The sequence below is a fragment of the Aotus nancymaae genome, unplaced genomic scaffold (assembly GCF_030222135.1).
Source record: "Aotus nancymaae isolate 86718 unplaced genomic scaffold, 86718_ANA_hifiasm-v0.15.2.pri h1tg000036l, whole genome shotgun sequence".
Taxonomy (NCBI): Eukaryota; Metazoa; Chordata; class Mammalia; order Primates; family Aotidae; genus Aotus; species Aotus nancymaae.
This window is the reverse complement of record NW_026988450.1, coordinates 51,779,353-51,805,540: the sequence shown is the minus strand read 5'-3', so window position 1 is coordinate 51,805,540 and position 26,188 is coordinate 51,779,353. Positions and strand designations below refer to the sequence as shown.

At 44.3% G+C, this 26,188-nt stretch overlaps 1 non-coding gene across 1 annotated transcript; it reads right to left on the bottom strand.

Moving 5' to 3' along the window:
- Positions 1-19,998: 19,998 nt before the first annotated feature.
- LOC135278134 (U6 spliceosomal RNA) lies at positions 19,999-20,107 on the bottom strand. Its single transcript, XR_010345692.1, has one exon. It is a non-coding gene; the product is annotated as a U6 spliceosomal RNA (small nuclear RNA).
- Between the last annotated feature and the right edge of the window lie 6,081 nt (positions 20,108-26,188).

Here is a 26,188-nt window from a genome sequence, read left to right as displayed (position 1 = left end):
CCTTACCAACTGTGGACCTCATTTAATTCTTCTAGAAAACAGCATAATGAAGATTATGATTAAGAGTTCTGGCTTCTCGGGAAATAAAGGCCCCTAAAAAAAAAAAAAAAGCGTTCTGGCTTTGAAGTCAAAGTGTTGGGTTTGAATCCCAGTTCTACTTCTGACTGTGACAGAGATTCCTATTTGTTTTCCAGTACCCATTCTCCCCCTCTTCCCGGAAGTTTAGCTGCAGTGAAATATGAGCCCAACTTCAAGGCTATGCCCTTAAAGGGGAATGTTGTGTCTTCTACTTCCTCTCATTCCTCCCATTGGAATGCAGAGGTGGCATTCCTCCATCTTTGACAAGGTGGTCTAGGGTATTGGAGCAACAAAAAAGAAGGAAACTGGGTCCCCAACAAGACTCAGCTGTCTTATCAGCCCTGGACTACTCATGATGAGACTAATATGAGAGAGAAACTCCTTCTATCTTGCCTAAGCCATTGTGACGTTATGCCTTAGTAGTCAAATTGATTTCCTTAAAAGTAACAGTGATTAAAAGTAAGTTACTTGATCTCTATGGGTCTCCATTTTTTTTCTTTTATTATTTTATTTTATTCTAATTTTTTGAGACAGGGTCTCACTCTGTCACCCAGGCTGGAATGCAGTGGTGCAATCTCAGCTCACTGCAAGCTGGACCTCCCAGGCACAGGTGATCCTCCCACCTCAGTCTCCTGAGTAGCTGGGACTACAGGCACGTGCCACCAGGCCTGGCTAATTTTTGTATTTTTGTAGAGATGGGGTTTTGCCATGTTGCCTGGGCAAGTCTCAAATTCCTGGTCAAACCCAACCTTATTTTATTTTTTGTAGAGATGGGGTCTTGCTTTGTTGCCCAGACTTGTCTCCAATTCCTGTCAGCCCTCCTCCTTTATTTCAATCCACTTTACTCACCAAAAAGAGCTCAGCCCCGATCATGTGAGTTGAAGAACCTAACTGTGTCCCCAAGACTTCTGGGCTGAGATGCTTCTGGTATATGAAGTGTGCTGGCAGTCCTCCCAAAGCCACCCATGTTTGCAAGAGGCAAAAGAAGCTTCTGAAAGGAAGCAGTGAGACCTAGAGTCTCTCCTTTTATTTCAAAGTAATGTAATATCTCTGCTGTACTCAGGGGGTGCAGACTTGGGTGGCTTGGGCTGAGACTGGCTGGCAAGAAAGAAGAGCAACGCTTCTGAAGAGGCCCAAGGTTGAGGCCTGTCCTGGAGAGCCAACTCCAGGAGCAGCATGCAGCTGGTCCCTTATGCCCAGCCCTCTTCCCCCATGGCTGCACCTGGGGAAAGTGGCTGAATGTAATGGAAGAATCATCACTGAGAATGTAGGCCCTCTTGGCTGTGGAGTCCCATACAAGCACAGCACAGGCACTCTATCCTCAGTGATGCCTGCATTTCCACTGCATTCAAGGGTCTCACCCACACTGCCTGGTGCAGGCCAGCATGGGCGCCTCAGTTACTTCAGTAGGTCCAGGAGTAGATGGGGGCCTCAGCCATTGTGGGGCCTCCTGAGGCAATCAGGCCTTGCCCCACTGAAAGGCTTTTTGTTTGGGGCCCTTATATTGTAAGGTATTGCAGAGGAAAAGGGCTTAGTAATAGACAGTGGTAACCAGGACTGACTCCTTAGGTCTGAAAGAGTTCCCCTGGGGCTCCCTAAACTTATCTTAAGCAGGACCCACTCCCCCAAGAAGGAATAGAAATAAAAGGAGAAAAGGAAGAACATAAAATCATATTTGCTTGACTATAGGCTTACAAAAATCCCTGGAAGAATACGTAAGAAACCAGTAACAGTTGGGCGCAGTGGCTTACACCTATAATCCCAGCACTTTGGGAGGCCGAGGTGGGTGGATCACAGGGTTAGGAGTGCAAGACCAGCCTGGTCAAGACGGTGAAACCCCGTCTCTACTTTTTACAATACACAAATTAGTCGGGCATGGTAGCTGTAATCCCAGCTACTCGGGAGACTGAGGCAGAGAATTGCTTGAACTCGAGAGGAGGAGGCTACAGTGAGCCAAGATGGCACACTGCACTCCAGCCTGGGCGATAGAGCAAGACTCCATCTTGAAAAAAAAAAAAGAAAAGAAAAAGAAAAAAGAAACTAGTAACAGATCTGCCCACCTCAGTCTCCCAAGTAGCTGGGACTACAGACATGTGCCACCACGTCCAGCTAATTTTGGTATTTTTGTAGAGATGGAGTTTCCACGTGTTACCCAGGCTGGTCTTGAATACCTGGGCTAAAGTGATCTGCTCACCTTGCCTCTCAAGATGCTAGGATTATAGGTGTGAGCCACGAGGCCCAGCCAGTGGTTACATTTTGCAGGCTGGGGTGGGAAATGGGTGGGTGCAGGGTGGGTGAGAGGAACATTCTTTACTATCTTCTTATACTTTCCTGGTTTTTGAAGTAGTCATAAAACTGAGACAAAAAATAAAATAAAAATAAATTAAAATGGCAATAAATTAAAAGGCCAAGTTTTCAAATGGTTTAAGAAGGCTGAGTAAGGTGCCCTAGAGAAGAGGAAGGAGAGAGAAAGCAGCTACAGGCCCCATCCGCATGGCAAGGCTGAGGCTCCTGCAGCTTGGCCACAAGAAGGGGGTACAGGAGGACCACCTGCCCTTCAGCTCTGTGGGCTTCACCTTGCTATAATTCCAAGGTGAAAGGAACGGTGACTTCATTTTGAACTTCAATCTAGTAAAATAGTTACAATTCTTGTCTCTGCTGCCTCTGAAATAGCTCTTGAATCTGGGCTTTGTTCACCTCTCACCTGGATTGCTCTGACAATCTTCCAACTGGTCTCCTTGTCCCAAGCTTCAAATCCATCCACCAGACTTTAAATTTCTTTCTCAAAATGAAAACCTGATCATGCCCCTCCAGGCCCCTTCCACACTTAAAACCCTTCAGCAGTTGCCCATTGAGCTGAGATAAAATCTCAGTTCTTTCTAAGTCCTTTCAGGATCTGCCACTCTCCTACTCGCCTTTGCTCTACCCACACACAGCTGCTTGTGGTTTTCTGCGTGTCCCATCCTGCCATGCTTTGAGGCTTTGCATATGCAGTTCCTTCTACATAAAGTCCATTTTGTGTTTTGTCATCCAGGAAAACTCCATTCTTCCTTCAGGATGTGACTCAAATGCCATCTCATCTCTGCGACCTTGCCCCTGACCCTGAGCCCAGTCACCCAACGCACTTTGAACATGTGCTGATTAAAACTTATTGTACCCTATTTGCATTATTTCTACATCTCTATTCGACTTTCAGCCTCATGACAGACAGCAGGAGTTATGCCTTATCCACCTTTATATTTCCAGTTTACAGAGAAAACTTGGGTTATAAATGGATGACCATTTTGCTCTGAAATAAATCCTCAGGATCAGCCACATAGAACACTGCTAAGGTACCCTGAGGTTAAGCTTGCCTTCCAGAATTCTGTAAACTTGGCTCTGTCCCTGTCTAAATAATAATGCCGTTTAAACACTACAATTGGCTCTGTCCCTGACTAAATAATGATTGGAGTTTAAACTTTAGCCAGATAAATCCTTTGCTCACTTTTTTTTTTAATGCGGAAGTACTTGAAGATGTGGCCTTATAACAAGGAGCATAAAAGTGGCATTATTCACTGTGTAAATGCTTTGAAAGTCAGAACGTGTCCCACTCCTTAGTAACACAGCACAGTGATACTGTAGCAACAGGTAGGTTCCAATAGCAACCATGTGTGGACAAATTCACTTTGGGGAAACTCCAAGGAGTAGAGTAATGGTGTTTTTAGTTCCAGCTCAGAAGGCCAAGTGTGGTATTCACATAGTATGCCTCTCTGTAGGGTAGCTGTGGCAAATGTGAATGGACTTACGAACTGCTAAAAGATTAAACCCCACAGAACTTTTTAACTTTCTACATAACATTTTTCGGTGATTTTTAAAACTATAGTGAAATGTTCATAATTTACCATTTTAATCAATTTTAAAGTGTACAATCCATTGGCATTAAGTATATTCACAACATTGTGCAACCACTATCCATTTCCAAAATGTGTTCATTTTCCCTGACAGACTCTATGCCCATTAAACGATAACTTCCCATTTCTCCTTTCCCTCTGGTCCTGGTTGTCTGTTCTACTTTCTGTCTTTATGAATGTGCCTATCCTAGGTACCTCATACAAGTGGAATCATGCAAAACTTGTCTTTCTGTGGCTGCCTTATTTCACCTTAGCATGTTTTCGATGTTCATCCGTGTTGTCACATGTATCAGTACTTCATTCATGTTTAGGGTCAAATAATATTCTGTTCCATGTGTATAGCACACTTGGTCAATCCATTTATCTATTGATGGACATTTGGGTTGTTTCCCAGTAATCTTTAGGCTATTGTGAATAATGTTGCTATGAACATAGATGTACAATTTCTAAATACCGGCTTTCTTTTCTTTTTTTTTCTTTTGAGATGAAGTTTCACTTTTGTTTCCCAGGCTGGAGTGCAATGATGTGATCTCAGCTCACCACAACCTCTGCCTCCCAGGTTCAAGCAATTATCCTGCCTCAGCCTCCTGAGTAGCTGGGATTAAGGGCATGCATCACCACGTCTGGCTAATTTTGTATTTTTAGTACAGTTGGGGTTTCTCCATGTTGGTCAGGCTGGTCTTGAACTCCCAGACTCAGGTGATCCATCCGCTTCAGCCTCCCAAAGTGCTGGGATTACAGGCATAAACCACTGTACCTGCTTTCAATTCTTTTGGATATATATCTAGAAGTGGAATTGCTGAAGCATATGGTAATTCTGTTTACCTTTTTGAAGAGCAGCCAAACTGTTTCCCACAGTGGCTGTACCAGGTGGCATTTCCACCAGCAATGCACAGGGTTTCCATTTCCCCACATCTGTGTCAATACTTGTTATTTTTTATTTTTTGATAACATTCATCCTAATGGATTTTGCAGTTTTGATTTGCACTTCCCTGGTGACTAGCGATGTTAAACATCTTTTCATGTGCTTTTTGGCCATTTGTATATCTTCTTTGAAGAAATGTCTATTGAAATTCTTTGCCCATTTTTTTTTTTGTCAGAGATGGGGTCTTACTTTGTCACCCAGGCTGGAGTGCAATGGCATGATCATAGATCACTACAACCTTGAATTCCTGGGCTCAAGTGATCCTCCCACCTTGGCCTCCCGAGTAGCTGGGACTACAGGAATATGCCACCACACCCAACTACTTTGCCCTTTTTTTAAAATTTCCAACTTCTATTTTAAGTTCAGGGGTACATGTGCAGGACACTTTGCCCATTTTTTTAATCAGATTTTTTGTTGTTGAGTTGTAGTTCCTCATGTATTATGAATTATGTATTATGAATATCAATCCCTTATCAGATACAATATTTGCAAATATATTTGCGTAACTCTTTTTTGAGATGGAGTCTCACTGTCTCCCCCAGGCTGGAGTGCAGTGGCATGATCTCAGCTCACTGCAACCTCTGCCTCTCAGGTTCAAGCGATTCTCCTGCCTCAGCTTCACGAGTACCTGGGATTACAGGTGCCCACCACTACACTCAGCTAATTTTTTGTATTTTTAGTAGAGACAGGGTTTTGCCATGTTGGCCAGGCTAGTATAGAACTCCTGACGTCAGGTGATCCACCCGCCTCTGCCTCCCAAAGTGCTGGGATTACAGGCATGAGCCACTGCACCTGGCCGTGCCTGACCTCTGCATAACTTTTTAAACTTCATCCAAAAGAAAGTAGTAATGTTATAATTAACAGCAATCAGAGTGGTGATGCCCAGCTTTTTGGACGCTAAAACGAAACCTATGCTGCTGAGAGACACCCTTCCTGTCAGTGTCTTAGAAATGGGGGTGAGCGGCTGGGCGCGGTGGCTCACGCCTGTAATCCCAGCACTTTGGGAGGCCGAGGCAGGTGGATCACGAAGTCAAGAGATCGAGACCATCCTGGTCAACATGGTGAAACCCCGTCTCTACTAAAAATACAAAAAATTAGCTGGGCATGGTGGCGCGTGCCTGTAATCCCAGCTACTCAGGAGGCTGAGGCAGGAGAATTGCCTGAACCCAGGAGGTGGAGGTTGCGGTGAGCCGAGATCGTGCCATTGCACTCCAGCCTGGGTAACAAGAGCGAAACTCCGTCTCAAAAAAAAAAAAAAAAAGAAATGGGGGTGAGCAACCAGCAGCAACAGGTGGCAAGAAGGAGAGTCCAGTAGGGTCAGTGTGGGAGCCAAAGGATGAACAGGGATAAAGTCTTGTTTCCAGAACAAGAAGGTCAAGCAACAGACCCCGGATTCGCCTTCTGCCATGAATGTTGACTGTGGCTATTCCTGCTTCTTTCAGTCATCAGTTACTGAATTACAACCTGGTCAGATCCTGCCCCCACCCTCTCTCCTCCCAACCTTGTTCCCTAATTGGGACTCAGCAGTTGTTTCAGGCCAGGTTTTCTTTTCACTTTGTTTCTAAGGGCTCCTTCAAGGCTGAAAGTGATATGGCAATAAGACAGCTGAAAGTTCTCACCTCCCCGAAATAAAGCACAGGGAAGGACATGGGTTCAGCTGCCAGTTGTAGCACCATGTTTGAGCCCAGTCTTTGAAGCTGCTGGCTGTGTTGGAATCCTGGATCCCCTGCTTATGAGCCTTGTGATTGTGGGAAATCACGTCCCCTCTCTGTGCCTCATTTTCTTCATCTGCCAACGGGGGGTAATAATAGGATCTGCATCAGCTGGTTGAGGTGAGGATTAAATGAGGTAGTTCCCAGAATGTGCTTAGACCAGAGATGGCATATTGTAAGGGCTTAATACGCATTAGGTATTATTATCCTCACTCCCTCCACGGTCCCTCTTAAGCTCTAGAATTGGCATGTTCCTATGGAGTCATTTGGGGAGTGACCCCAAATACTGCTCCTCTTATGGTATTCTGCTGTGTCCCTTTCCAGGAGGGCTGACTGCATGTTCTATGAATAGGCAATGACGCCACCAAAGGTATCTAGCACTCGTAGTTGATAACCTTAGAAACTGAGTCACAGTGCCCAGATACAAAGCAAGTGAAGAGGGTGTCCCAGAGAAAGGTGAATCGCTCAGAGTCACCCTATGGAGAACATCAACAGCACTCTGTGATACTGTCCTTGACCACCTAAAATAGCAACACGCTCACCTGAGAACCTGATATAATTTCAGAGTTGCAGCCAAGAGCCAGTTACAGCAGCAGCAACCCAGCCATGGCTAGGGCTAGCATGCCCAGGAAGAGATGTTTGAATGAAAATATTGACTCATGCTAGAACCACTACAGCAGAGAAGCAAAGGATTAGGCAGCCTAGATTTCTACTCATCAGCTGTGTAACATGGGCAAGTTATTTAACTTCTGTGGGCCCCAATTTTTAACATCTATAAATGGGAGATAGTAGTACTACCCACTTTGTGCCATTTTATGAGGACAAAAGAGTTAAGACGTGCACGGGACTTAGAACAATGCCTGGCATATAGTAAGTTCTCCCTTAAAAATGTATGTAATTTTCATCTACCCATTCAGATCAAAGAGAAAAAAATAAATTTTTAAAAAATGTATGTAATGCTCTGGGTTCATCCACTGCCAAACACACAGTGATGGAAGAGAAATGTAACTATCAGGGAGAGACAGATGGAGAGGGTGACCCCAAATCCACCAAGCAGCCCTCCTGGCTGTGCGGTGAGGGAGAAGATAGCTTGGTGCCATGTCTTGGTGTTGGTGCTTAATCACAGTGGTTTGCCTTACTATCACCCAGAGACACGCAGGTCTCAGCAGCAGTGTAGGAAGCTGAGCGAGGAAGGATAAGGAAGCCTTACTGGGGCTCGTTTGGGTGTAGGTATTGGGAGGTACCCAGAGGAAGGGCATTCATTCTATTCCAAACATCTTGAAAGAAGACCGGTTTACAGTTACATATAACTTAAGCAACATCAGCTTTTTTTTCAAGCAGGCTTTAGCACAGAAATTACATTAGAATAAATTCTAAAACCCATCCATGGCTCTCCACACCTCTGCAATTTTCAAACAGTTCATGTCAGGCAATGGCCAAGGGTGCTATCTTTTTATGCTCTAAGTAAGCAGGCAGAGTTTGCTATTAGTGACACAACTCAGTGTCCCATGAACACCTCCACACAGCCCGTGGTTTTGCGGTAGTGAACTGCCAACTCTCAGGTTTCAACCCCTTTTAGTTTTGCATTTTGGCAGTTGTTCCCTTCCTGTCTCACTGGCATTTCCTGGTACCCGCTCTTGCTAAATTCACAGCTTGAAGCAGCAGTACAGCATGAGGATGAAAAGCGCAGTGCTTGAGAATCAGAAGGAAGTTCAGACCTGCTTTCAGTGCTTACCGGCTTTGCGAGTTTAGACAAATTCCTCCATCTCTTATAATCAAAATAGGAATCACCTGCACCTTCCAGAGCTGTCACCGGGATTAGAGGCGACAAAGGAGAAGTGCTTAGCACATACCTGGCAGAGTGAGCGCTGGCTAAAATGGGAGCTATTATTAGCAGACAGGGGACAGCAGATCTGAGCCCTGCAGCTGCTCTTTTGAATTCCCACCCCTCTTCTCTCCTTCCTCCCAGTTGCCAGGTTTTAGGAGTAGGATAATTACTAATGTGTGGAAATCTGGGTGGGGCACAGGTACATTTAAAATGACAAACCATCTGTGACTAACCATTTCAGCTGTGCAGACTGCAAAGCACCATGTGCCCTAGGAACTAATTATTGCTACTTGGTGAAGAAATTTGGGTTGGGAACTGGAAAGGAGGAGGTCCCGACAGAGGGGATCCCTCCATGGCAGAGTCTCAGACACTGTGTGTGATCTGGGAAATAACTCTATCAGCACCCACCCAGGGGAAGGGGAAGTCCGTTGCTCTGTTCTCTGTGTTCCAAATGGATCACTTGAGATGGCTGGGGACAGTTGAGCCAGAAACAGGAGGTACTAGGATTTGTTTTTGGCACCAGGGAAACCGGACCCTAAACTGAACATCATCCGTTCTTGCAAAATAAAAACAACAAACAGCAAGAAGCAGAAAACAACCCCAGGTGTCTTTGATCATTACTAAATGGTATGTTTTCTTCCTCTGAAGCAAGTTCACAGAAACAGTTACTACAACAAGACTGCAGGGGATTTGGTGACCTTTGACAGAACTGGAATGGGCTCTACTTGTCTTCCAGGCAGAAACAAAACAGAAAGATCTTTGGGTTCTCTAGTTCTAAAGAAAATAGACCTTATCACTTTGAGGTCGCCCTTCTCTCTTCTGTCTAGCTATGTCCAAATGAAGGACACAAAAGGGTCAAACGTGCCCATGCTTATCTCTTAGCCAAATCCCGACTTTCTTCGTTGAAAGCAAGTTTTTAGCACAGGCGCTTTCCATCAGTCTCAGGTGAAGCAGATCTTTCTCCCTGGAGTTCCCTGGGACAGCCATCCAAGAATCTCACCCCACAAACTCCTCCTCACCAGGAAGTGTTAAGTTCTATCTGCCTGGCTATGAAAGTTGATGTAATATGGCTGTGTTGTAGTTCCTGTGTTGCATTTGAACCAAACTGAAGCTTTCTCTTGAATGGGAGTGGGCAGAGAGAAAGGGAAATTGGGGAACTCAAAAAAAGCAAAAAGCAAAATTCCCTGTGGCATTTCTTTTTTTTTTTTTTAAGGCAGAGTTTCACTCTTGTTACTCAGGATTGAGTGCAAATGGTGTGATCTCAGTTCACTGCAACCTCTGTCTCTCGGGCTCAAATGATTCTCCTGCCTCAGCCGCTCAAGTAGCTGGGATTACAGGTGCGCACCATCATGCCTGGCTAGTTTTTGTATTTTTAATAGAGATGGGGTTTTGCTATGTTGGCCAGGTTGGTCTGGAACTCCTGACCTCAGTTGATCCACCCCCCTTGGCCTCTCAAAGTGCTGGGATTACAGGTGTGAGCCACAGTGCCCAGCCCCCTGTGGCAATTCTAAGTGAGGTTGTAATATACACACACAGAGAGATAACATTTTCTGCTCTAAAAACAAAACTTGTAATTTTTTTTTTAAATTTAGATCAACCTTCCTTGGAAAATTTCCTAACCTGTTTCTTTCTTTGGTATTGGCTTTTCCTTCTTTTATTTCCCTTTCCCTTCATTGTTCCTAAGTCTTCTTTGCTCTTCTCCATGGACATTTTTGGAGGAAGGCAAACCAGCTCTACTTGTCAATTGCAAAGCCCGAATATGGGAGTAAACAAGGTCAGATGACCAAACTGTGCCACAGCTTCAAATCTTGCAGAGTATTCTCTCTGACAGCTAATGCCTCTGAACAGAGATGTCTGGGAACATCAAGAGAAGTCTTGAGCCACTGGCTTGTGAACTCTTTTCATTACTTTAATCCTCAAGCCTACAGAGTCAGGACGATACTAAAGGGAGGGAGTAGGTCTGCAGTTTGGAAGAGCTGCTGTGCCCAGACTCTAGTGTAGCCCAGCTCTCTGCAGGTCTCCCGGGGTGTTCCTGGAAGCCATCCACTTGACCCAGCCCTCTCTGCTCTGTCCCTCCATCAGTGGTCCTGGAATGCTGACATCCAGACTAGAGCAATTAAAACATGGTGGGTAAATGTAAGTAGATATGGTCCGTGGGCCTGCAGCTGACCAGGCGACATGCATCTGAGCGTAATAGGACTGGAAAAGGAATAAAGGAAGGAGTCCCAGAGCCTCCCCATGCATAAGTTCCAGGTTGGAAATCTACCATGCACGTACTTTGTGAGTAGCAGCTTTTCTCCACGAAGTGACTGGGTGCATCCTTGACGATTTCTACCTTGAGGGGAGATTTGAGAATTCCCTTGGTCTACAGGGAGCAAATTTCCCTGGGCTTCTCTTGGGTAACTGAGCTTTGGAATTGGAGGGGAATTGGAGCTTTGGAAGAGGATGTTGGAATCATTCTCCCTCACCTCCCCTCCACCAACACCACACAGATCTAAACCTGCCCAAGAAGGAAAAATCTTTCCTTTTCTTACATATGGGAGCCTTGGACAGAGAATTGGTTTTCGTTCATCTGGTTTTGTTTTGTGTTGTTTGTTTTTCCATGTGTGCGTGAGAACCAAAAAGGAAAAAAAAAAAAAAAACCCAGGAGGTTCACTTTGTTGTTATTGCTATAGAGTTGTTTATTCTACAGTTAAATAAACGCATAAAGGAACTTTTCTAAACTTTTTGCTCAGAGGACCGAACTTGAACTTCAATCGGTGAAGGAATTCTGGAATAGTGTTCAGGGGAGCAGGGCATCCCCACTCATATCCTCTCTCTTGCCCCTCTCCCCTAAGGGTTTTGATCTTTGCTGCCCACTGTTCTCTACGTACACTATAAATAGACAGTGTGTCCCAACCCAAGAAGCTGAAAGTCTTGTGAAGTTCAATCAGAAAATTGTCTTAATAGGCCAGTCGCAGCAGCTCACACCTTTAATCCCAGCACTTTCAGAGACTGTACAGGTGCATCACTTGAGGTCAGGAGTTCAAGACCAGCCTGGCCAACATAGTGAAACCCAGTCTCTATGAAAAATACAAAAATTAGCCAGGTGTGGTGTCAGGCTCCTGTAATCCCAGCTACTTGGGAGGCTGAGGCAGGAGAATTCCTTGAAACTGGGAGGCAGAGGTTGTAGTGAGCTGGGATTTTGCCACTGCACTCCAGCCTGAGCAACAGAATGAGACTGTATCGCAAAAAAAAATTTTTTTAAAGAAAGAAAATTGTCTGAAGGCTGCTGAGAAGAAACAGAGAGTAGCAAGGCCTCAGAGAGGCCAGAACTAATCAAACTGACAGTAGCTCCCACTGTTTTGCATGCAGCCACCATGCCCCGTGCTGTAAACGGATTATCCCATTCAAATATGGCAACACCCTAGGGAGGAGGTGCTACATCTATTCCCCCTTTTACAACTCACGAAACAGGCAGTGTAGGATAAGGATCCAGTGCTCAGTTTCTAGCTTCACACAACCAGGTGCAGGTCCTGACCTTGGCAGACCAATTCTCTATCTTGTGCCTCAGTTTTCTTCTCTAGAAATTGAGGCTAGCAATAGTACCAAGAGTTTCTGCGAAGAGCAAGTGAGATAAGAAACACAAAGTGCTTAGGGCAGTGCTGGATACACAGTAAATTATATTTTATCATCATAACCTCATTGACTCAGTTGGGAGGCCATGGAACCAGGAACAGAACCGCATCTGGCCACCAAGACATCTGGCTCCTGGTTGTGCAGTTGGATTCCAGAAAGCAAGGAGCCTCTGACAAAGCCCAGGAGGCATGACCTTGCTTCTCTTGTAGCAGGTACCTGCTGCTTACGCAGGTCTGGGTTTTCCCTCCACATGAAGGCTGGGCCAAGGCTCGGGTGCCTTCTGACATGAATCCATCAGCAGTGAACCACAAACACACAGACAAAATCTTTGAGTTCCCAACTGTATTTGCAGTGGCCAGTCTGTGACGCAAATCTGTACTCTGAGAAGCGATTCTGGGAGGCCTTTGCTGTACCTTTCAGCCCTGGTGTCCTGCCAAGCGCTGTGCTGGAGGCAGCCTCGTTCTTGAGCACTGGCCTTTTGGGCACCACTCTTTTCTATGAACAATTCAAAGAGCTCTTTCTTCAGCCCAGCCATGCATCAGCAAGGCATGACATGGGCTTGGATCAGCATTCCCAATCAGTGGGACTGCTGGACTCCAATCACCAGTGAGGCTGGCCCCCCTCCCACTGGCGGCTCTTTCTGGGGTATTCCCCTGGCTGGTGAGCTCACCCTGGTAACAATTCCCAAGGGACCTCTGTGATCGTTGCTAGAGCAACCATCCCCCACTCTCACAGCCCACTGTCAGGGCCTCCCTGAGCTTAGGGAAAGTAGGCCCCGGATTTAAGCCCATGTCACTGCTTAGTGGAGAGGATTGAGGGACACCAAGGAACTACTGCCCCCAATGTTTTCCCCACTGGTTAGCATTCAGCCTGAGTCTTTTCATTACAAGCCTTTCTTTAGGTTATACTTAGCTTAAACCTGTGTTCCAGGTTGCCAGGACACACCTAGTTGATACCTGTTGTCCTGGAATAATTGTTAATAGGGCCCTTTCAGTCTCAAAAGTGTTTTCACTTTTTCGCAATAAACTACATGGTCCTCCCAGCTTCAGTAAGTGTTGTCTCTGGGAGGGTCCAGTTAAGATTCACATGGTCCTTGGGCATTGGCATTTACTCTCTACCCTGTGCTATCTAGTTTAAATAACTGAGGCAGAAAAGTACTTATGGAGATTTGGAGGAATTGCTCCAGGTTTGTTAGTCAGGTGTGAGGGTTGAAGAAGGAAGGGGACAGACTTCAGATTAACTAGGTTTAAGAAAAGACCTGAGGCTTCTGATATGATTTGACTGTGTCCACACCCGAAATCTCATCTTGAATTGTAATCCCATTAATACCCATAATCCCCACATGTTAAGGGTGGGACCAGGTGGCAGTTTCCCCATGCTGTTCTCCTGATAGTCTCACAAGATCTGATTTAGATGCTGTCATTGCTGCTAGTTATTCAATCACCCTAAAAGCAGTCCCACTGAAACAAAGCCAGAGGACTGGAACTGCACCTTTTAGAGAGTGTTGCCATCTTGTTGTGATGTATTTTTCCTTCTGCAAGCTGCCTCTGAGGTTCCATGTCAATGAGGTTTATCTCCATGGACATGTTGGAATGGGAGAGGAGGCATACAAAGTGATGTGTCCCCGAACTCACTCATGGTCATGAGTTCTTAGAAAATAAGGCCGAGGCCGGGCACGGTGGCTTAAGCCTGTAATCCCAGCACTTTGGGAGGCCGAGGCGGGTGGATCACGAGGTCAAGAGATCGAGACCATCCTGGTCAACATGGTGAAACCCCGTCTCTACTAAAAATACAAAACATTAGCTGGGCGTGGTGGCGCGTGCCTGTAATCCCAGCTACTCAGGAGGCTGAGGCAGGAGAATTGCCTGAACCCAGGAGGCGGAGGTTGCAGTGAGCCGAGATCGTGCCATTGCACTCCAGCCTGGGTAACAAGAGCGAAACTCCGTCTCAAAAAAAAAAAAATAAAAAAAAAATAAGGCCGAGTACAGTGGCTCACACCTGCAATCCCAGCACTTTGGGAAGCTGAGGCAGGTAAATCACTTGAGCTCAACACAAGCCCGGGCAACATGGCAACATGGCAAAACCCTGTTTCTGCCAAAAATGCAAAAAAATTAGGTGGGCATGGTGGTGTGTGCCTATAGTCCCAGCTACTCAGGAGGCTGAGGTGGGAGGACCACTTGAGCCCAGGAGGCAGAGATTGCAGTGGCCTGAGATTGTGCAACTGCACTCCAGCCTGAGTGACAGAGTGAGACCCCATCTGTAAATAAGTAAATAAATAGAAAATAAGGTAAACAAATTATATGAGTGAGAGGATGCATTAGGTGTTTGGGAGGGGCTTACAATACAATTGGTTGCAGAAAGTGGGGCTGGGTGGAGAGGTGGCAGAGCAAATATGAAAAATGGGAAGAAAGTTCCAAGTGCACTTTCATATGCTTTGCAGAATTCCAGGCCCAAGATGATAGCTACATTCCCTATATAATCATTTTAATGTCCTATGAGATGGGGTGTTACCCCTATTTTCATCTGAGAATACTGTGGGGAGGGTGGCTAGATAACTTACCTAGGGGTCTATAACTGTTGAGAAGTGGCAGTGAGATTCACCCCGGATCTATCCCAATCAGACCTTATACACACTCTTCCCACAGCACCACCTTGGGACCGGGAAAGCAAAAAGATTCTGGGATAGGGTGGCTGATTTCCATCTCCTGACCCAAGCTATAAGAAGTGAGACACCACTAGGCTCACCCTCAGCATAGGACCTCACCCACAGTAGGCGCCCAGCAAACATCAAATGACCAATGAAAACTGAGTTCAGGCATACACTCGTCAGGCCGTGGGAGTAGGGCAGACAAGTGCCAAAACTGGAAGTATCATGTGTATTGTTCCTAGATGCTCTTTATTTTGCTTCTTCCACAGAGATCTTGAATCAGGAACTCAGAGAGAAATGTAATTTATCTATTTTGCCGGATAACCATTACTTTTCATTTTATTTATTTATTTTAAACAAGAAAGATTAAAAATGCCCATTTGATGCTTATAAGACATAGAGTTGGCCGAAAAAACATGCATGTAATTTACAATTCATGCTTTATCGCTTTTCTTTTACTTTAAGACATTTTAAAATGAGAATTTATACTTACAGGTATAATATTTTGGATCTGGAAAGGACCTTGGCATTCATCTGATCACTCTGTTTTTCAGAGGAGAAAGCTGAGAGACATTGTTTTGTGGCTTGTCAAAGGCCAGACTCTATAGAGTGACAGAGGCTGGGATATAGTTATTAGGTTGGTGCAAAAGCAATTGCCATTTAATGGCAAAACCGCAATTCCTTTTGCACCAGCCTAATAGAGAGCTAAGGCACACCAGACCACAAGTTTTCAAACTGTGGAGAACAAGCCATTAATGGATAGTAAAGTCAATTTTAAGTAGGCTAAAACCAACTTTGTTTTTTACTTTTAAAAATATTTCTGCTGAGTGCGGTGGCTCACGCCTGTAATCCCAGCACTTTGGGAGGCTGAGGCAGGCGAATCATGAGGTCAAGAGATCGAGACCATCCTGGTCAACATGGTGAAACCCTGTCTCTACTAAAAATACAAAAATTAGCTGGGCATGGTGGCCCACGCCTATAGTCCCAACTACTTGGGAGGCTGAGGCAGGAGAATTGCTTGAACCTGGGAGGCGGAGGTTGCAGTGAGCCAAGATTGCACCACTGCACTCCAGCCTGGGCAACAAGAGAGAAACTCTGTCTCAAAAAAATATATATACATTTGTAATATACTCTAGAACATTTTAGGTTAACACAAAAGTTGCACAGAAAGTATAGTCGGTACAATTAATGAGCAAATATTGATATAGTATCACTACCGAAGTCCACAGTTTGGCTAGGCATGGTGGGTGGCTCACACCTATAATCCCAGCACTTTGGGAGGCTGAGGTGGGCAGATCAAGAGTTCAAGATCAGTCTGGGTAACATGGCAAAATGCTGTCTCTACTAAAAATACAAAAATTAGCCTGGCATGGTAGCATGCACCTGTAATCCCAGCTACTCAGGAGGCTGAGGCATGAGGATCACTTAAATACAGGAGGTGGAGGTTGTAGTGAGCCAAGATCGTGCCACTGCACTCCAGCCTGGGTGACAGAGTGAGACCTTGTCTTAAAAAATCATAATAGGCAGGGTGCAGTGGCTCACGCCTATAACCCCAGCATTTTGGGAGGCCGAGGCAGGTGGATCATGAGGTTAGGAGTTTGAGACCAGCCTGGCCAACATGGTGAAACCCCATCTCTACTAAAAAAATATAAAAATTAGCCAGGCATGGTGGCAGGGGCCTGTAATCCCAGCTATTCAGGAGGCTGAGGCAGGAGAATCACTCGAACCGGAGAGGCGGAAGTTGCAGTGAGCCAAGATTGCACTCCAGCCTAGGCAACAAGAGCAAGACTCTGTCTCAAAAAAGGAAAAATAAGAAGAAGAAGAAAAAGAAGAAGTCCACAGTTTACATTAGGATTCACTCTTTTGTTGTACAGTTCTGTGGGGTTTGATAAATGTACAACGTCACACATCTATCACTGCCCTAAAAGTGCCCTGTGTTCTACCTATTCATCCCTTCCCTGCTCCAGCTGTACCTCTGTCCCAACTGTTGTGTATATAAAGTGGAATAGAATTTTTAAAAACCATAGTGCATACCTCATTGCAAGGGTATTATTTCACAAAACTTACTTTAGATATATATGTAAATACATGTGTATTTAGGTTAACATGCAAAATATATTTCTTATTGTGGGTTGGAGTTAAAAAAAAGTTTCAGAGACATTCTTACTTAAAATTGTAGGGAATAAATCCAGAAAATGAATACACAGATGGAACATTTCATATATGAAACCAAAACAAGAAAAAAACATAAGACACATTAAGAAAATAAACAAGCATACAAGAATTCTCTGAAGAGTACGAAGAGGTCAGAAAGTAAATGGTTTTTCCCCAGGTCAGTTTTGATTTTAGTTTCCTCATTGGGACTGCAAATCATTTGAAGGCTTTAAGGTTCTCAGAGGACAAGACACGGAAAGTTTGAGCCCTGGTGGGGAAGAATCAGGGTTTCATCCTTACAAACTGATTCTGTTCAAAGTTTCAAGCAAATGTTGTCTCTGGATGGTAATCAACAAAGGAAAAATTCTCTTCTGGAGGTTTTAAAAAATGTTTGTATCTGTGGCTTCATATTTCTTACTTTTTCATCAGAAATATGGAACTAACGGGGGCTCTATTGTATTTAACTTCATGTTATGCTAAGTGTATGAAGATTTCTAAAGGATCTGAATTTATTCTCTCTCTTTTTTTAAGACAGTCTTGCTCTGTCGCCCAGGCTAGAATGCAGTGGCACAATCTCAGCTCACTGCAACTTCCACCTCCCAGGTTCAAGCAATTCTTGTGCCTCAGCCTCCTGAGTAGCTGGACCTACAGGCGCATGCCACCATGCCTGGCTAATTTTTATATTTTTAATAGAGACAGAGTTTCACCATGTTCGCCAGACTGGTCTAGAACTCCTGACCTCAGGTGATCCTTCCGCCTCAGCCTCCCAAAGTGCTTGGATTACAGGCGTGAGCCACCGCACCCTGCCTTGAATTTATTCTTGAGTTAGATTCCTCAATTTAAAAAAATCTCCCTTCTGTATACCGCAGCTCTCCATCTGTCCAAGAGACATACGGAATATAGATACACCAAAGTTTTCAGAGAAATCCAGACTTCAAACTTTGAATCACATTGGACAATCACGTGACAATTTCTGCTTTGATGCAGTAGGAAGATGGCAGGTAAGCTAAGGCTCCAAGCCCAAGCTTTTGCCACTGATCGCTCTGTGACCCAGGGAAGAGGTTCTCCCTTTGAATCCTTTCTCAAGAATACATGTACAAATTCCATATTAAATTATGCTTTTTTTTTTTTTTTTTTTTTGAGACAGGGGCTTTCTGTAGCCCAGGCTGGAGTGGGCATGATCTTGGCTCACTGCAACCTCCACCTCCCAGGTTCAAGAGATCCTTCCATCTCATCCTCCCCCTCCTGAGTAGCTGGGACTATAGGCATGCACCACCACACCTGGCTAATTTTTGTATTTTTTGTGGAGATGGAGTTTTGCCATGTTGCCCAGGTTGGTCTCAAACTCCTGAGTTCAGTTGATTCACCTGCCTCAGCCTCCCAAAGTGTTGGGATTGCAGGCGTGAGCCAGGAGCCTGGCTGAGGAGCTTCTCCTTATATGAATACTGTGCTAGGCTAAGCCCTTTGCATGTGTTTCTAGTCCTATCGACAATCCTATGACATAGCAATTATTGTACTCATTTAACAGTTTAATAAACTCAGGCTCAGGAAGCTTAACAAGCATGCTCAAAGTTACCCAGAAAAAAGATAGTGGTTAAACCAGATTAGAACCCATGTCTGAAAGGTCATTCACTCTTCTAAGTATCCCCAGGGCCTAAAATAGTGCTGGGTTCATAGTACATGCTCAATAAACATTTCCTGAAGGAATAACTGACTGAAGAGCAAAGGCTTGGCAAATAATTCAGAATGGTTGTGAAGCCGGGCGCGGTGGCTCACGCCTGTAATCCCAGCACTTTGGGAGGCTGAGGCAGGTGGATCACGAGGTCAAGAGATCGAGACCATCCTGGTCAACATGGTGAAACCCCGTCTCTACTAAAAATACAAAAAATTAGCTGGGCATGGTGGCGCGTGCCTGTAATCCCGGTTGCTCAGGAGGCTGAGGCAGGAGAATTGCCTGAACCCAGGAGGCAGAGGTTGCGGTGAGCCGAGATCGCGCCATTGCACTCCAGCCTGGGTAACAAGAGCGAAACTCCGTCTCAAAAAAATAAAAAAAAAAAAGAATGGTTGTGAAGACAAATGAGATAATAATGCTATGATTATCTGTTATTTATTGAGCACTTACTTTGTGTCAGGCACTATGTTAAAGGTTTTACATGTATTCTATACACAACATACATAAAAAATTAACACACAGTATGGCATATAGTAAAAACTTCAATGTTACTAATATTATTATATATCATTATAATGGTAGCTATCATCAGTATACTAAAATAGTTTAATGTTATGGTCTTTTCCAGCCATACCCTCGGTGCTTCTCTCAGACTTACTACACAGGTCAGACTGAGGGTGAGCCCTTGCAGCAGTGAATCAGCTCCAAACCTGGTTTCTCCTTCTGTTTCTTTTTCACATAGGCACAATTGCAACATGATGTGTTAATCTCTAAATTACACAAGGAGCCCCCAGTGTGCTTCTCTGTGTGAGTGAGGAGGGGGTCGTGCTCTTGCTCTTGTGCTTGCACCTAGTTTGCATAACGTACTCTTGTCTTTCAGGGTGAATTGAGAAGCCGCCACATGGTCTGGTGGCAGCAGCTGGAGGAAGGCATGGTGACTCAGCAGGGTTCTGCATGGAAGAGTATAAGGTGGTTCTGGGGAGCAGCAAAGACCAGCCACTCCAAGGCTCTCAGGGAGCTGCATTCAGGCTCTGAGCAGAAATCAGGCTGAGCCCTGGCCTGGAGGAAGGAGGGGAAGAGAGCTGCCAGTGGCGAGACCTGCTTAGGCTGTGTGAGTGGCCATGAAGACACTGGGAAGAAGTTCTGGGGCACTGGACCATGTGGTACTATCCTAGCACTCAAAGTTCCTTGTGACCTGAGCTAGCATACTTTACAGTGGGGAAGTACGAGGTACTGCCCATGAGGATAAGATCTTGAGCCCTAAACTTTACACAATTAAACTTTCAGATAGTAACTGGAATTCTTCATGAAGCCTATGACATAGGCAAGTATTATGCATATTTTTAGAAACAGAGTACTTTATTATTAACTACAGATCTCCACCCTAGTGGTCCTATCATCAAATTCATTATCTATGTATCTACCTACATTTTTAAAAATTTTTCTTACTTTTTTATAACTTTTTTCTTATTTTTTAAAAGTAATTTTCAAAACGAATTTGTGTGTCATACTTGCACAGGGGCCATGCTAATCTTCTCCGTATCGTTCCATTTTTTTAGTATATGTACTGCTGAAGCGAGCACACTATCTACATTTTTTTGAGATGGAGTCTCACTCTGTCACCCAGGCTGGAGTACAATGGCATAATCTCAGCTCACTGCAACCTCTGCCTCCCAGGTTCAAGAGATTCTCCTGCCACAGCCTCCCGAGTAGCTGGGATTACAGGCATATACTACCATGCCCAGCAATTTTTTGTATTTTTAGTAGAGATGGGGTTTCACCATGTTGGCCAGGCTGGTCTCAAACTCCTGACCTCAGGTGATCTGCCCACCTTGGCCTCCCCAAGTGTTGGATTACAGGCATGAGACATCATGCCCAGACACATTATCAATATATTTTGAAGAAGGACTCATACAAATACAATGTAAAGTCACTGGTATGTCTGATGACTTCAAAGTCTTTCACCAAAAATTCTCAAGAAGGGGATCTTAATCAATCTGCAAAGACTTACCATTGAAAAAAATTTTTTATATTCTCTGACGTAGAGTTGATGACCACCTGAGTAGACAGAAGTCAGACTGGTGTTTGAGTCCCATTTCACTAATATTTAATTGTGAGATCTTGGGAAAGTTCCTTGGTTTGTAAAATGTGAGAAAAAAATTCTTCGCCTGTATCATAAGAACTTTTTAAAAATTCATATGAGATAATGTATGGAAAGTGAAAAAGCATCATATGAAATTGTTGCAATTTACCTACTAAAGAAACTGAGACACAGAGGGAAACAGTTTGGGTCCGTGTTCCCACCCAAATTTCATCTAGAATTGTAATCCGAATTGTAATCCCCATATGTCAAGGGAGGGTCCTGGTGGGAGGTGATTAGATCATGGGGGCGGTTTCCCCATGCTGTTCTCTTGATAGTGAGTTCTCATGAGATCAGCCTGTTTGACAAGTGTCTGGCACTTCCCCCTTTCTCTCCCTTTTGCCTGCTTCCCCTTTACCTTCAACAATGATTATAAGTTTCCTGAGCCCTCTCCAACCATGGGAAACTGTGAGTCAATTAAACTTCTTTTGTTTATAAAGTACCCAGTCTCAAAGGGTATCTTTATAGCAGTGTGAATATACACAGAGTGAACAACAATTTGTCCAAAGTCATAATTAGCATAAGAAGAGTCAAGGATGGGCCAGGCGTGGTGGCTCATGCCTGTAATCCCAGCTACTTGGGAGGCTGAGGCAGGAAAATTGCTTGAACCCGGGAGGTGGAGGTTGTGGTGAGCCAAGATTGTGCCATTGCACTCCAGCCTGGGCAACAACAGTGAAACTCTGTCTCGAAAAAGAAAAAAACAAAGGAAGAAGAGTCAAGGATGGGCTGGGCACAGTGGCTCACGCCTGTAATCCCAGCACTTTGGGAGGCTGAAACGGGTGGATCACAAGGTCAGGAGATGGAGACCATCCTGGCCAACATGGTGAAACCCTGTCTCTACTAAAATACAAAAAATAGCGGGGCGTGGTGGTGCATACCTGTAGCCCCAGCTACTCAGGAGGCTGAGGCAGGGGAATCGCTTGAACCCAGGAGGCAGAAGTTGCAGTGAGCCAAGATCTAGCCATTGCACTCCAGTCTGGTGACAGAGCAAGACTCCATTTCAAAAAATAAAAAAACAAAACAAACAAAAAAGGATGAAATATTAATTCAAGTGACTGGGCATGGTACAGGCCAGAGTTGATTCAGATAAGCAATTTGTTTTGTTGAAGTCAGGATGCATTTGACTAAAAAGCATTAGTCCACTGAGGTAAAAAGGAGCATTTACTGAGTATATAGAGAGACCTCACAATATTGAAGGATGGAAAACAAAGAGTTGCTGCGTTTCATTCAAATTGGCCAGAGAACTGGGGAATTCTCAGGGACAGGGTGGTTTGTCCCTCTGTGTCCCCCTTGTCTTTGCTTCTGAGTCAGCTCCAGCCTCTCCCACATTCAGTCTCTCTTCCTCTGCTCCTTCATCCTGTGTGAGGCACAACATGGCTGCTCTTCCTGGATCTAGATCAGGAAGACCACTGAGCTCCAGTACTCACAATCAATTGGCAATACACACTAAACGACTTCTTCATGAACCAGCCTGGCTTCTCTGAGATAACCTGGGCCATAAAAGTCATTTTTGAGCAAATAATCTGCTCCACCTGGGTCAGGCATGTTCGATGATGGTCCAAGCAGTGACAGGCTTCCCCACACCACCACCATCACCCATCCCTAGAAGTCACATTACCTCATGTTATCTTGTACAGCTGTATCTTCCAGAGAGCCGTGGGTGGCAAGGGTGCTATATTGCCAGGCTGGGTGTTATCACATAAAGAGAGGAACTATTTATAGAGAGAGTGTGCTTTGGATGATTTCATGATGTATTTCAGTTATGAGATTTAAGATCCTAATTTCCTGGTCAACAAAATTAACTCAGTTTAATTAATATTGTGTTGGGCTCTTAAGAAACATACATATGTCCACAAGTTATGTCCACAAATCACTGTAATATAAGATAGTCTATGAAAGTTTCTTAGAAATAGTCATAAAATTACATGACAGCATAAAAAAAGAGGTAAGCACTCCTGGAGGAGTCAGAAAGCTTTTATTTTATTTATTTATTCATTTTATTGCATTTTAGGTTTTGGGGTACATGTGAAGTACATGCAAGATTGTTGCATAGGTGCATATGTGGCAGTGTGATTTGCTGCCTTCCTCCCCTTCACCTATATCTGGCATTTCTCCCCTTGCTATCTCTCCCCAACTCCCCACCCCCAACTCTCCCTCCCTTATTTCCCCACAACAGACCCCAGTGTGTAGTGCTCCCCTCCCTGTGTCCATGTGTTCTCATTGTTCAATACCCGCCTATGAGTGAGAACATGCAGTGTTTGATTTTGTGTTCTTGTGTCAGTTTGCTGAGAATGATGGTTTCCAGGTTCATCCATGTCCCTACAAAGGACGCAAACTCATCGTTTTTGATGGCTGCATAATATTCCATGGCGTATATGTGCCACATTTTCCCTGTCCAGTCTATTATCAATGGGCATTTGGGTTGGTTCCAGGTCTTTGCTATTGTAAACTGTGCTGCAATGAACATTCGTGTGCATGTGTCCTTAGAGTAGAACGATTTATAAACCTTTGGATATATACCCAGTAATGGGATTGCTGGGTCAAATGGAATTTCTATTTCTAGGTCCTTGAGGAATCGCCACACTGTCTTCCACAATGGTTGAACTAATTTACACTCCCACCAACAGTGTAAAAGTGTTCCTATTTCTCCACATCCTCTCCAGCATCTGTTGTCTCCAGATTTTTTAATGATCGCCATTCTAACTGGCGTGAGATGGTACCTCAATGTAGTTTTGATTTGCATTTCTCTAATGACCAGTGATGATGAGCATTTTTTTCATATGTTTGGTGGCCTCATGTATGTCTTCTTTTGTAAAGTATCATCTGTTCATATCCTTCGCCCACTTTTGAATGGGCTTGTTTGTTTTTTTCTTGTAAATCCGTTTTAGTTCTTTGTAAATTCTGGATATCAGCCCTTTGTCAGATGGGTAAGCTGCAAAAATTTTTTCCCATTCTGTTGGTTGCTGATTCACTCTAATGACTGTTTCTTTTGCTGTGCAGAAGCTGTGGAGTTTGATTAGGTCCCATTTGTCTATTTTGGCTTTTGTTGCCAATGCTTTCAGTGTTTTGGTCATGAAGTCCTTGCCTACGCCTATGTCCTGAATGGTTTTGCCTAGGTTTTCTTCTATGGTTTTTATGGTGTTAGGTCTTATGTTTAAGTCTTTAATCCATCTGGAGTTAATTTTAGTGTAAGGTGTCAGGAAGGGGTCCAGTTTCTGCTTTCTGCATATGGCTAGCCAGTTTTCCCAACACCACTTATTAAACAGGGAATCCTTTCCCCATTGCTTGTTTTTGTCACGTTTGTCAAAGATCAGATGGTTGTAGATATGTTGTGTTGCCTCCGAGGCCTCTGTTCTGTTCCATTGGTCTATATCTCTGTTTTGGTACCAGTACCATGCTGTTTTGATTACTGTAGCCTTGTAGTATAGCTTGATGTCTGGTAGTGTGATGCCTCCTGCTTTGTTCTTTTTGCTTAGAATTGACTTGGCTATGCGAGCTCTCTTTTGGTTCCATGTGAAGTTTAAGGTGGTTTTTTCCAGTTCTGTGAAGAAGGTCATTGGTAGCTTGATGGGGATAGCGTTGAATCTGTAAATTACTTTGGGCAGTATGGCCATTTTCACGATATTGATTCTTCCTAACCATGAACATGGAATGTTTCTCCATCTGTTTGTGTCCTCTCTTATTTCGTTGAGCAGTGGTTTGTAGTTCTCCTTGAAGAGGTCCTTTACGTTCCTTGTTAGTTGTATTCCTAGGTATTTTATTCTATTTGTAGCAATTGTGAATGGCAGTTCGTTCTTGATTTGGCTCTCTTGAAGTCTGTTATTGGTGTATAGGAATGCTTGTGATTTTTGCACATTGATTTTGTATCCTGAGATTTTGCTGAAGTTGCTTATCAGTTTCAGGAGATTTTGGGCTGAGGCGATGGGGTCTTCTGGATATACAATCATGTCGTCTGCAAATAGAGACAATTTGACTTCCTCCTTTCCTATTTGAATACCCTTTATTTCTTTTTCTTGCCTGATTGCTCTGGCTAGAAACCTTTTACTAAGTACAATTTGAGACTTGTCTTGAAGCATTCATTTAATTTTTATAGAGAGAGGTGGAAGACGGGGAAGACGCACACGAAGCAGCGGGGAAAGCATGAGCAAAAATTGGAGAAGTGAAATTACATGTACACTCTGAAAGGGTGAACAGTATAGTGCACTGAAGAGCAGCATGCAGGAGGGCAAAAAGGAAACGTGTTAATTGACTCATCCCAACTATACACTGGACATTTTCAGGTGACACCTCATTTAATCAGTGTTTTGTTTTGTTTTGTTTTTGAGACAAAGTCTCACTCACTCACCCAGGCTGGAGTGCAGTGATGCCATCTTGGCTCACTGCAACCTCTAACTTCCATCTCCTGGGTTCAAGCAATTCTCCTGCCTCAGCCTCCTCAGTAGCTGGGATTACAAGCACGTGCCACCACACCCGGGTAACTTTTGTATTTTTAGTAGACTTTGGGTTTCACCATCTTGGCCAGGCTGGTCTCAAACTCCTGAGCTCAAGTGATCTGCCCACCTCTGCCTCCCAAAGATCTGGGATTACAGGCATGAGCCACCACACCCGGCCTCACTTAATCCTTTGAAAAATCCTTGAGGTAGTCTCTATTGTCTCTTGTTTTGCCAAGGTATAGGAAGACTGAAGCCACTCCTTCACTGTACCATGTAGGGGCTGAGGGTGAGAACAGATGGAAGGAAGGTCTGCCTACCATCTAAGGAGTTCACACCAGATTCTGAAGGCACTGTGAGGTTGCACAAGATTTCTTTTCTTTTCTTTATTTTTTTTGAGACGGAGTTTCGCTCTTGTTACCCAGGCTGGAGTGCAATGGCGCGATCTCGGCTCACCACAACCTCTGCCTCCTGGGTTCAGGCAATTCTCCTGCCTCAGCGTCCTAAGTAGTTGGGATTACAGGCACGCACCACCATGCCCAGCTAATTTTTTTTTTTTTGTATTTTTAGTAGAGACAGGGTTTCACCATGTTGACCAGGATGGTCTCGATCTCTTGACCTCGTGATCCACCCACCTCGGCCTCCCAAAGTGCTGGGATTACAGGCGTGACCCACTGCGCCCGGCCTGCACAAGATTTCTAAACAAGGAACAGCACAATCAGATCTGAATTTTAGAAAAATAGTGCTGGTGGTAATATAGGGATTAGACAGACTATTATTTCTCTGTCGTTCATTTAATTTTTAAAATTATTGAAAACTTACTGTGGGTCAAAATCTTGTTACAAGGCACTATGGGAAAAAATGTTACATAAGCCAGATGTGGCCCCTAATCTCATGAAGCTTATAAATGTCTTCCTCAACATATATATTCTATAAATGATGCTCAACTTACAATGGGATTACATCCCAATAAACCCATTGTAAATGGAAAACAGTGTAAGTCGAAAATGCATTTACAGCCAGGCACAGTGGCTCACACCTATAAACCCAGCACTTTGGGAGGCCGAGGCGGGTGGATCATGAGGTCAAGAGAT